At 54.2% G+C, this 10,520-nt stretch overlaps 1 long non-coding RNA gene across 1 annotated transcript; it reads right to left on the minus strand.

The window, feature by feature from the left end:
- Positions 1-3,172: 3,172 nt before the first annotated feature.
- LOC134562471 (uncharacterized) lies at positions 3,173-6,538 on the minus strand. The gene is made up of 3 exons (XR_010083179.1): positions 6,465-6,538; positions 5,198-5,477; positions 3,173-5,110 (listed from the first exon to the last, which is right to left on the minus strand). It is a non-coding gene; the product is annotated as an uncharacterized LOC134562471 (long non-coding RNA).
- Positions 6,539-10,520: the final 3,982 nt, after the last annotated feature.

Below are 10,520 nucleotides of genomic sequence, written 5' to 3' on the forward strand. Positions count from 1 at the left end.
GTCTCTTCAGCCCCATATGCTAAGAATCCTAATTTCTATATTTATATTCTATAATAAACCATCCACTACTTATTTTAAATTCTTAGGATTTGTGATTCTTCCTGCATGTGAGTGTTCACTCCCATGGACAGGGATCAGAGGCAGTGTCCTCCTGGGACCTGTGTGGGTCTAACTGAGCCCCCTGTACAGATCCCAGACCCCCCTGTCCGGTCTCCAAACCCTCCAGGGTGGCCAGAGGGATGTTCTAGACTCCGACAACCCGGGAGCCCAGAGCCAGCGCATGCGGTGCCACCCACGGCCAGGGCCATTCCCATCAGGTCCTTTTCTCCGCCATCACCGCTGGGGAAGGTCCCGCCCCGGCACCAGAGCTCCCCCTGCTGGCCGCGAGACAGCGCCTGTCCCACCCCTGCCCCACCAGGGCCACCAGCGCCCCCTGCCGGGTGTGGCCAGAACTGCACCCAAGGGTGAAGGAGAGCCTGATGGATGGGGAACTCCTCATACTGTGTGGCTGTTTTTATATATATATTTATTTATATTTGCTAATGTGTTGCCATGAGGTTTTTTCCTGGTTTGCTGAGCATTCATATTAAAGGAGAAATGTGCAGTTTCTCACGCTTGTGAATGTAAACACAGGACCATGTTTTGTAAACACTGCCCTTGTTATGAATTCCTTCCCAAGGAGAAGGGGAGGTTGAATGACAGTCTCCTTGACCAATGTGGTGGGGAGGTGGGAATTCCTTCCTCCAATCCACAGGCCTCATAGGAAATGTATAAAAGTGAGTTTTTGTAAATAAACTTTGTCTTCTGCCCTGCATGCTCTGTCCACCCAGATCTGTCTCCCCAGTCTCATTTCTGGTTAGGCCTCGCGGTGATACTAGTGAAGAACTATTAATTCTCTTCCATATTTTTGCCCAAAAGCCCCATAATTTTGAAGTTATAATAATTTGGAGAGAGGAGGATTTCTTTCCATTCCAGGAAGGTTCCCACCTTCCTTGGCAGACACCTGTCTTTTAAACCAATACATTAATCAACCCAGTGACCTCACATAGCCCCTCCTCTGATGTCATACAGCCCCCTTTATAATGTCAGAGTCTGCTCTGAAAGAGAAATAAAGTAATTTCGTAGCCCACTTTGTGATGTCACTGTTGGGGGTTAGATTTGGTGGTTTTTTTCACTTACAGATTTTTTTTCCCATAAGTTTCCAAGAGGCCTTGATGACTACTTAGTCAGAACAAAAAGGGAGTACTTGAGGGACATGGCAGCACAAGGCTACACCTATTGTTTTTGAGTCCCTGGGAGTGACCCTCAGAGGGTAGAGATGACGAGCTTTGGGAAAGGTAAAAAGACAGCTGGGGGAGGGGAACTCACTCTTGCTTGCTCTCAGCATTGAGGAGGACAGTCAAGCTGCCCCCCATTGCAGGAAGAGTTTGCGGCCATCACTCTGCCTCTGTCTCGTCCTGGGAAATCTACCGTCATCTGCTCGTGTACCCGGGAATCCTGAGCTTGTTTCTCCTCCCCCCACCGCCGCTGCTTCTTCGGAGCTTTGAGGTTCCCCTGCTGCTCTGTAGCCCTGCACTGCCCAGCCCTGCCAGGACACCCCTGCTGCTCCAGCTGCCAGCACAGAGCTCCTCATCTCATCCACCAGCCCAGGACTTTCCTCCCTTCCAGCTTGGCCTCTCAGAGTCCTGCAGGGGCGCCGAGATCAAACTGCCCCGGGCGTTTTTGTGAAAGAAAGCCCTCAAGGTTCCTGGTTCTGTTTATTATTAATGCTGGAGTTGTTGCTTGTTTGTTTGTTGTTTTGTCATATATACTAGTAAAGAACTGTTATTCCTATCCCCATACCTCTGTCTGAAAGCTCCTTTTATTTTTTAAATTAGAATAATTTGGAGGGAGGGGATTCAAATTCTCCGTCTCTAGGGAGGTCCTGCCCCCTTCCTAGTAGATATCTGTCTTTCAAACCAAGACAGTCACACAGGTGCCCTGCATTGTCAAAATCTGCTCTATGATGCACACTGCTGCCCTGTGATGTCACAGCCTACTCTATGATGTCATAAAGCTACCCTGCAATGTCACTGCCTGCTCTGTAATATCACACAGCCTCTCCATTATGTTGTAGTTGCTCTGTGACCTCACAGAACCTTTTCTGGGACATCTATGTCACTTTTGGGGCAGGGTGGGCAGGCAGCCTCTGCATGCATTTGGCCCCCTGTGCCTGCAGGCCCCAGAGCCCAGTGGTGCCCAGCAGCTCCCACAGGCTGCAGAACCTCTGCACCACCCCCACAGACACAAGTGTCCATCCTCGTCCCGGCAGACCTGGCACCACCTCGAATCCCGGACGGAGCATGGCTCAGCAGGGCAGGAACCCCCGGGAGCCCCCAAACCCCTCCTGCCCCATGGGTGCCCACAGCAGCCCCAGGGCTGTGCCTGTGCCCGTGTCACCGCCCCTGCAGGTGCCAGAGCTGTGTTTCCCTCCTGGGGACGGGTCCCTGCACAGTCCCGGCTCTCCAAACCCCCAGGGGTGCCGCGGGGGTCTCACCTGGATGCAGACGCTCAGCAGGGAACTGTGCAAGGCCTGGGGGCTGTGGCACAGCAGGGACAGCCCCGGGGCACCTCCAGCCACCTCCAGCTCGCACACAGCCAACTGGGCATTGCCAAGGGCAGGTATGGCCATGGTCCCCCTCAGGGACACCCCAGTACTCCCTGTGCCCACCCCTTTGCCCACGGTGTCCCCAGTCCCCGCAGGTCCCGGGGTGCCCAGGGGGCAGGATAGGGACCCGCCCTTCCTGAGGGGATTCTGTCACCTCCCTTCCCCTGTCACCACCGGCTCGGGGATGCTCAGGGGTTCCCGGCACTGGTTTGCCACGTGCCCCAGGAGCCGGGCAGGGGCCACCTCCCTGCTGAAGGAGTGCTGGACACTCGCCCTCAGCCGGGAGTTCTCAGGGTTGTTGATTCCCTGAGATTCTCCTTGGGGTTGCTGTTCCCCAAGGTAATAAGGGTTCCCCCACAGTTGCTGTTCCCTGGGAGTTTCCTCTGGGTTGCTGTTCCCAGAGGTAATAAGGTTTTCAGTCTTCTCTTCACCCTAGGTGTTTCACACCGAAGCCAGAGACAACAAGTTGAGTCCAGCCGTTCGTGTTATCAAGCTGTTTATTCTTAATTATCTATCAGTTCTTGTCCAGCTTTGCAAGGCGTCCCCAGCAAAGCAAGACACGTGGCTGGACTGGGGCGGATCAGAGAGCCCCACACCTTAAGTATGGCAACCTTGACCCAACCACTGTCCGAGACGTATTTTTTATTTACAAAATTTTACCAATACCTACAACCTATGCTAACATGTCAGTTCTACTCTAAGCCAATCTCTAAAACCCAACTCAGCACAAGATGGGAGACGAGAGCAAGAACAAGGAAGACAGGGGCCACTCCCCAATTCCTCCATCTTGCTTCTTCAGCCCCATATACTAAGAATCCTAATTTCTATATTTATATTCTATAATAAACCATCCACTACTTATTTTAAATTCTTAGGATTTGTGATTCTTCCTGCATGTGAGTGTTCACTCCCATGGACAGGAATCAGAGTCAGTGTCCTCCTGGGATCTGTGTGGGTCTAACTGAGCCCCCTGTACAGATCCCAGACCCCCCTGTACAGTCTCCAAACCCTCCTGTACAGTCTTCAAACCCTCCAGGGTGGCCAGAGGGATATCCTGGACTCCAACAGGGAGTGACCATTTAGGAGAGGCACGAAGGAACGAACATCTCGCAGCCTGGGGCACTCCCCCTTCTGCGCCAGGGGGGGCGGCAGCCCCATGTCCCCCCTGAACTCCCGAGGGCTCCCCAAACACCCCCAGCTCCCCAGCACCCAGCTGTCCGCCTTGGGGAGGGTGACGAGCCGGTTCTCCAAGGAGCTGCCCTCCTGGCTCGCCCGCCTGCTCGGTGCTGATGACGGGGATGTCGCACAAGTGGTAGCGCTTCTGTGGGGACACTGCAGCCACCAAGCTCCCTATTGCGTGGGACCCCCGCTACTGCCACCACCAGCACCTCCGAGCCACTGCAGCTCCAGGACACGCCGCGCTCTCCAGCAACGGCCATGTCTGTGCCAGGATCCCGGGCAGGGCACATGCAGTCTCCTCGCTGCGAAGGCACTGGAGCCGCTCCAGGTCCAGCAGGGACTGCAGCTTCAGGTGGGGCCTGTCCCTGCAGCAGCCCTCAAACTCCCACAGGGATTTACTGCAGCGGTGGTGGAGGCGCTGGAGGAGGAGGAAGTTGTGCCTCTGGATCTGGCTCCAGAGCGGCGCTGGAGACGGGAGGCACAGGTGAGTGGTGGGGTGTCTCCAGGGATGTCGGGCTGTCACCAAGGGTGCCCAGGTTGCCCCTAGGGATGCCAGAATGTCCCCGTGGGTGTCAGGCTCTCCCAGCGGATGACAGGGTGTCCCTATGGATCCCAGGCTGTCCCCAGGTGTACTAGGCTGTTTTCATGGATGCCAGACTAGCCCCAGGGGTGGCTGGTGGTCCCTACGGCTTCTGGGCTATCGCAGTGTCACTCCGTCCCCATGGGTTCTAGGCTGTCCCCAGGGGTGCTAAGCTATCCCTATGGGTTCCAGGCAGTCCTGATAGGTTCCAGGCTGTGCCCATGGGTGTCACTCTGTCTCCATGTGTTTCAGTCTGTTCCAGCAGGTGCCAGGCTGTCCCCATGGATATCACACTGTCCTCATGGGTGCCAGGCTGTCCAGTGGCTGCCAGACTGTCCTGATGGATGCCAGACTGTCCCAAGGGTGTGACACAGCACCCATCTTGGCAATCTGGGGTGCCCTGCGCCCACTGTGGGAGTCCCACAAGCAGCTCCAGGTGAGCCAGGTAAGAGGATCCAAATCCTACAGGCACCAGTGGGTACTGCATGAGGAGGAGGAGGAGAAAGAGGAGAAAGAGGAGAAGGAGGAGAAGGAGGAGAAGGAGGAAGAGGAGAAGGAGGGGAGAAGGAGGAGGCAGCCTGGCAGGGCTCACTTGGGCAAAGGAATAATCAATGACAAGGTAGTCCAGGACAGGGCTGGCCCAGTCGTTCAGCAGCTGGAAATGGTGGGACTGTCCCAGTCCACACTAGCTGGAGAAGAAGAACCTGATGGGGACAGCAGAGGGATCTCAGCACTGTAAGTAATCCCAGTAAGCCCTTAGAGAGTCCCAGGGAGCTGGGCTGGGGCTGTACCTGATTCTGGACATCATGACCTGGCTGTGGGACTTGCTGATGCAGCAGAGACGGTTGTGGAGGGGAAGCAGCAGCTCAGATTCTCTGTGACCAGGGTGAAGAGTGGGTGGCACACAGGCAGCACGCCTGAGGACGGAGACTGGGGCTGGGGCTCCCAGCAAGGATGGGCACAGAACCCTGAGCCCCCAGCCAGGACCTCAAGCCCATGGCTGGTACCCCAAGCCCACAGCCAGGACCCCAAACCTATGGCTGGGATCTAGAGGAGTCATGACCAGGAGTCCTGTTGAAGACAAGCACAGGATGTAAAACCCACAGCCAGGACTCCAAGTCCACAGCTGGATTCCAAGACCCCCCGTTGGGGACAAGTACTGGAAGCCCTCCTTGCCCGCACCACCACTGCTCCTGACCAGGTACTGGCCCCTCTGGCAACTACAAGACAGTGGAGTGTCTGAGGGGGTTCCAGGGAGTGTTGGGGTCCCCCTGGATCCTTCTCCCTTCAGCACCCTAAAGCAGGATTGAGGTTGAGGGGGTTCCAGGGAGTTTTGGGGTCCCCCAAAGGCCCTGCCCCCCTCTGCACCCCCCTCCCTCCCTCCACAGTCCATGCTCTGCCTGGTCCTTGACATCTCAGAAATGACCACAGGGGTGCCAGGGTTGTTCTCAGCCTGTGCCTCCAGCAGGACACTCAGGTGAGGACAGGGGTCACCCCATGCCAGGGGACCCTGGGGAGGGGGTGCAGCCCCTGCCCCACAGATCTGGGGCTGACGGGGCCCCGTGCCCAGCATGGCCTCCACCACCATCAGCACCTTGGCCACCGGCACCGCTCAGGACTTGGTGAAGCCACGGCTGCTGGCGCTGTCCCCATGGGAGCTGACACTTATCTCTAAGGGGCTCTGGGAGTGCCACCAAGCCAGGACGTGCCAGGCCGTGCCATCCTGTAGTAGGAACAGGATAACTTAGATCATAAGGCAGAGCTATCCACAGCTGGGCCTCAGACCAGGCCTCAGGCCAGGGCCTAGTAGGCCTAGTACATCCAGCATACATAGTTACCAGATAAGGTTATCTGGTACTGGGAATGTGTTAAGGTAGGGGTGCTACTAGCATGGAACAGTTACTGGGAAGACACGGTAGCTACCTTAAACTGCAATAGCTTACATACTTCTGTATGTCCACTGCCTATCACAGTGCACCTGCTAACTGTAAACTATTCACTCTATATAAAACCCGACATCTCGCGGAATAAAGGAGGAGTACGTGCTGCAAACCATACTGGTTGGTCTCACGTCGCTCTAGTCCCCGGTCTCACCAGAGCTCGGCTTCACCATCCAACTAGTGACACACCATTCCACCCCACTCTGTGATCCAAGAATTGCTGCTCCTCCCTGTTGTGAGGCAAAAGTTGGAAGTTGATTTTCTCCCGGTGGCATTGGCCAAGCCCTGAGTCAGGGCAGGACCTTTCCCTGGAGCTCTGAGGGCGCTGGGTTTGTTCAGCTGCAGCAGAGCAGACGCAGCTCAGAGCTCCCCGGGGGCTGCGGCTCCTCCCGAGGGGCAGCGCGGGGGCAGCTCCGACCTCTGCCTCGGGGGAACAGGGACAGCACCCGAGGGAAGGGCTGGGGCTGGGCCAGGGCAGGGCTGGGCTGGAGAGCAGCAAAAGCTTCTTCCCCAGAGGGGCTCAGGCACTGACCAGGCTCCCCAGGGAATGCTCACAGCCCCAAAGCTGCCAGAGCTCCAGGAGCCTTTGGACACTGCTCCCAGGGATGCACAGGCTGGGATTGTTGGGGTGTCCTGGACAGTGCCAGGGGTTGGACTCGATGATCCTGGTGGCTCCCTCCCAGCTCAGCCCATTCTGCAATTCTCACCCTTTGGCTCAGCCTTTGTGTCCCTTCAAGGCACTGGCAGAGATGTTGGGCTGGGGACCAGGGCAGCCTCAACATTCCATCCCTGGAGACATTCCAAGGGAAGTGTCCAGACCCCTGTCCAGTCAACAGCTCTGCAGCATCACAATTGCCCCTTGGTTCCATGAAGCCCCATAGTATCACAACAGATCTTTGTTTCCATGAGACCCAGCAATGATCTCCTTGGCTCCACAGTGCCACAATGGTCCCTTTTATCCATGAGGCTTTGCAGTTTCAAAATGGTTTCCTTGGTTCTATGGGACTGTACAGTGACACAATGGCCCCTTGCTTCCATGAGGTCTCAGAGTGCAACAATAGTCTCCATGATTCCACAAGGTCCTGCAATGTCACAATGACCCCTTGGTTCTATTGAGTTTCCCAGGATCATCATAGCCTCTTGGTTCCATGAGGCCTGGCTGTGTCACCCTGGCCCCTTGCTTCTATGAGACCTTGGAGTGTCACAGTGGTTTCCTTGGTTCTGTGAGTCTCTGCAGTGTCATAAATGTGCCTTGGTTCCATGGGAACTCACAGTGTCAGAATGGTCTCCAGGATTCTATGAGGCCCCATGGTGTCACAATGGGCTCCTTGGTTCCACAAGGCCCTGCAGAGCCCCTTGATTTAACAAGGCCTCAAAGTGCTCTAATGGTCTCCAGGATTCCATGTGGCTCCACAGTCACAATGGTCTCTTTTGATTCCACAGTTTCTTGGTTCCATGAGGCCCTGAAGTACAGAATGGTGCCTTGACTCCATTGGGCCCCTCACTGTTACATGAGTTCTTATTTCTTGGAGCCCTATAGTGTCTCCATGGACCCTTGGTTCCATGAGGTTCTGTAGCGTCATCGTCATCTCTCATTGTCTCGTCCATAAGGCCTTGCTGTACCACAATGAACCCTTGGTTCCATGAGGTGCCTGGCCTCCCACAGCCTCTCAGAGACCCTTTTCCCCTTCAATGGCTCTCACAGCATGTTATGACCCACGACGGCCCCTCACAGCCCCTTGCAACTCTTCATGACCCCTCACAGCCCCTCGCAGCTCATGGCCCCTTATGAACCTTCATAGCCTCTAACAAACCCTCAAGGCACCTCATAACCCCTCACAGCCCGTCATGACCCCTCACAGCCCCAGGCACGGGGCTCCTCCCAAAGGAGAAGGGTTCGGGCCCTGCTTGTTCTCCTTTTATTTTGGTCCCTTCACATCCATGAGTAAAGAAAGGCTGAAATGGAGCCTTTCCCCAGTGGTTCCCTCTGGGTTAATTGTAGCTGAAGCTCTGTGCTGCCGCTGGCCCCAGCGCCAACATCCCCGCAGCCCCCAGGCCTTTGCTGTCCCCCCGTGTCCATTCGCTGTCCCCGAGTCCCGTCCAGCTCTGGCAGGAGCCATGATGCCCAAAAACCAGGCAAGAAAACAGTACTCCATAGTATAAGGCCTATAAAGACACTATTCGTTTATTCAATGCCAGGAGTGAGGGGCTTTTATACTTTTTTTATTTAATGTGCAGGTTATACTTTTCTAACCTTCATATTGTAACATATTTTCTAATCACGTGATTATGTAAACCTTGTTGTCATCAGATTAGGGACGGTGATGGACGACAACACAAAACTCCAATCTTCTTCAGAGGGCATATAGCAGTTTATTAGAAACACACTCCTTTTATACAGCACTTTGGTACAATGAATATGATTGGTCATTTAAAACAACACCCCTTGGCTCTTATTTCCAAGTAAATAACAAGTTAGAAAAACACCAGATGTCAGAAGTGGGATATCTACAAGGATTGTTTGGATTCCTCATTATGATTTCCCAGGCCAAAGTGAGAAAGCTGTGTCCTTGACTTTCTCACAGGCTCAAGCTAGTCCCTGAAGCCTGAAAACCTCTTATTTGACCACTGTTAGATCTCATAAAGCCTTTGTAGCACATGTGCAGTTTCTGCATGAGGTGGTCGTCAGCCTCCTGGTGGTCATTTTGCATGAAGGGTCATAAGTTTTCCTTGGGCTTGAACTCCTCACCCCTGCTTCCTGTGCATGCTCTATGAGATTGTCTGGCAGACATCTCTGGGCTGCACAGATTGGGGGTCAGGAGGGGTCCAATCCATGGGGTCAGAGGCTCCGGAGCTCTCTGGGCTGCCTGGGTGCAATAGCACTCGAGGTACAGTGGCACCTCAGAGGGGCCACATCCTGTCACTAGCAGAAAGTCACAGTGCAGAGCAGCAGTTCTGAGTGGGTGATTGAGCTCATGGGTGCTTAGCCCAGCCCCAAAAAGGAGACAGGCTGGGGTCTACTCTAGGTTGGAATCCCAAGACTGATCCTGACCCCTTTATGAGGTGCCTTGGCTTGGGCCAAAGTTTGGGGTGAGTTGGGATGAGGGGAAGAATGAGGGGAGGGGAAGAATGAGGGAAGGGGAGGAAGGGGAGAGATGAGGGCATGGATGAGAGCAGAGCTCTGAGCTCCTGGTTGGTGTCAGAATCCAGCCCAGATGGCCAGGGCTGCATGCAGGTGGATGTTGGTGGGCATCATGCCCAAAGGAGCCTCCCCCTGGCTCACCCTTCCTTTGCAGTTCTCCACCAGCAGTCAGAGAGCTGAGGAAGCTGCAAAGATGGGAGCAGGTGCATAGGAGATGGCAACACCACCCTGGAGAATGCCCTCTGGGAGCTTTCCTCTGGGAGGAAAGTCCTCTGCTTGTCACAGTCACCAGGGAACAGCCCCAGCCTAAGGTGTCTCTGCTCTAGCAGCCTTCCCAAAAGCTAGTGGCACCTGCTGATTGGAGACTTAAGTGAAGCTCAGGGTGTCCCTGGGGAGAAAATGGGATTTACACACTTACCCTTCTCTGGGTGTGGAGGGGATGAAATGTCTTCTTGGTGGCTTAACCTGGCTCTGATCCTGTCTTTCAGGGGGTGAGGCATGCAGGCTCTGCCCTGGGGGCTGGCTGCTGGGCAGTACCAAGTGCTATTTGGTCTCTGATGCCTTAGTATAGCAAGCAAAGTGACGCAGAGCCCCCAGGCAGGTGCAAAGGAGGGCCACTTCATTGCAAAACCCAGGCCTTTTAAAGCCATTAGCAGTTACATTCGATTTAAGTGTAATAAATATAATTCAACCAATCACCATACACCACGATGTCATGGTTATATAACTTGTTTTGGTGCCTCCAGTTCAGCTGAGTCACATTCCCCGTACTTTTCTGCTTAGCTAAAGTAGCAGGCCTGAGCCATGATTTTACAAGGGTAACAAGGCCTTATTTTATAAGATTTTACCTATATGCAACACCTTAAGATTTTATTTTTTGTGTATTTGTAATCCTGTAATTCTTTAGTGTATAACTAAACTCCATGTATAATGTTAGCTACTGCTTTCCTATTTTAGTCAGACACTATGGATGTTGAAAACCTGATCAGAGAGAGAAATCAGGCAGCAACAGCAGAGTCTGAGTCTGTGTGA

The sequence above is a fragment of the Prinia subflava genome, chromosome 27 (assembly GCF_021018805.1).
Source record: "Prinia subflava isolate CZ2003 ecotype Zambia chromosome 27, Cam_Psub_1.2, whole genome shotgun sequence".
NCBI lineage: Eukaryota > Metazoa > Chordata > Aves > Passeriformes > Cisticolidae > Prinia > Prinia subflava.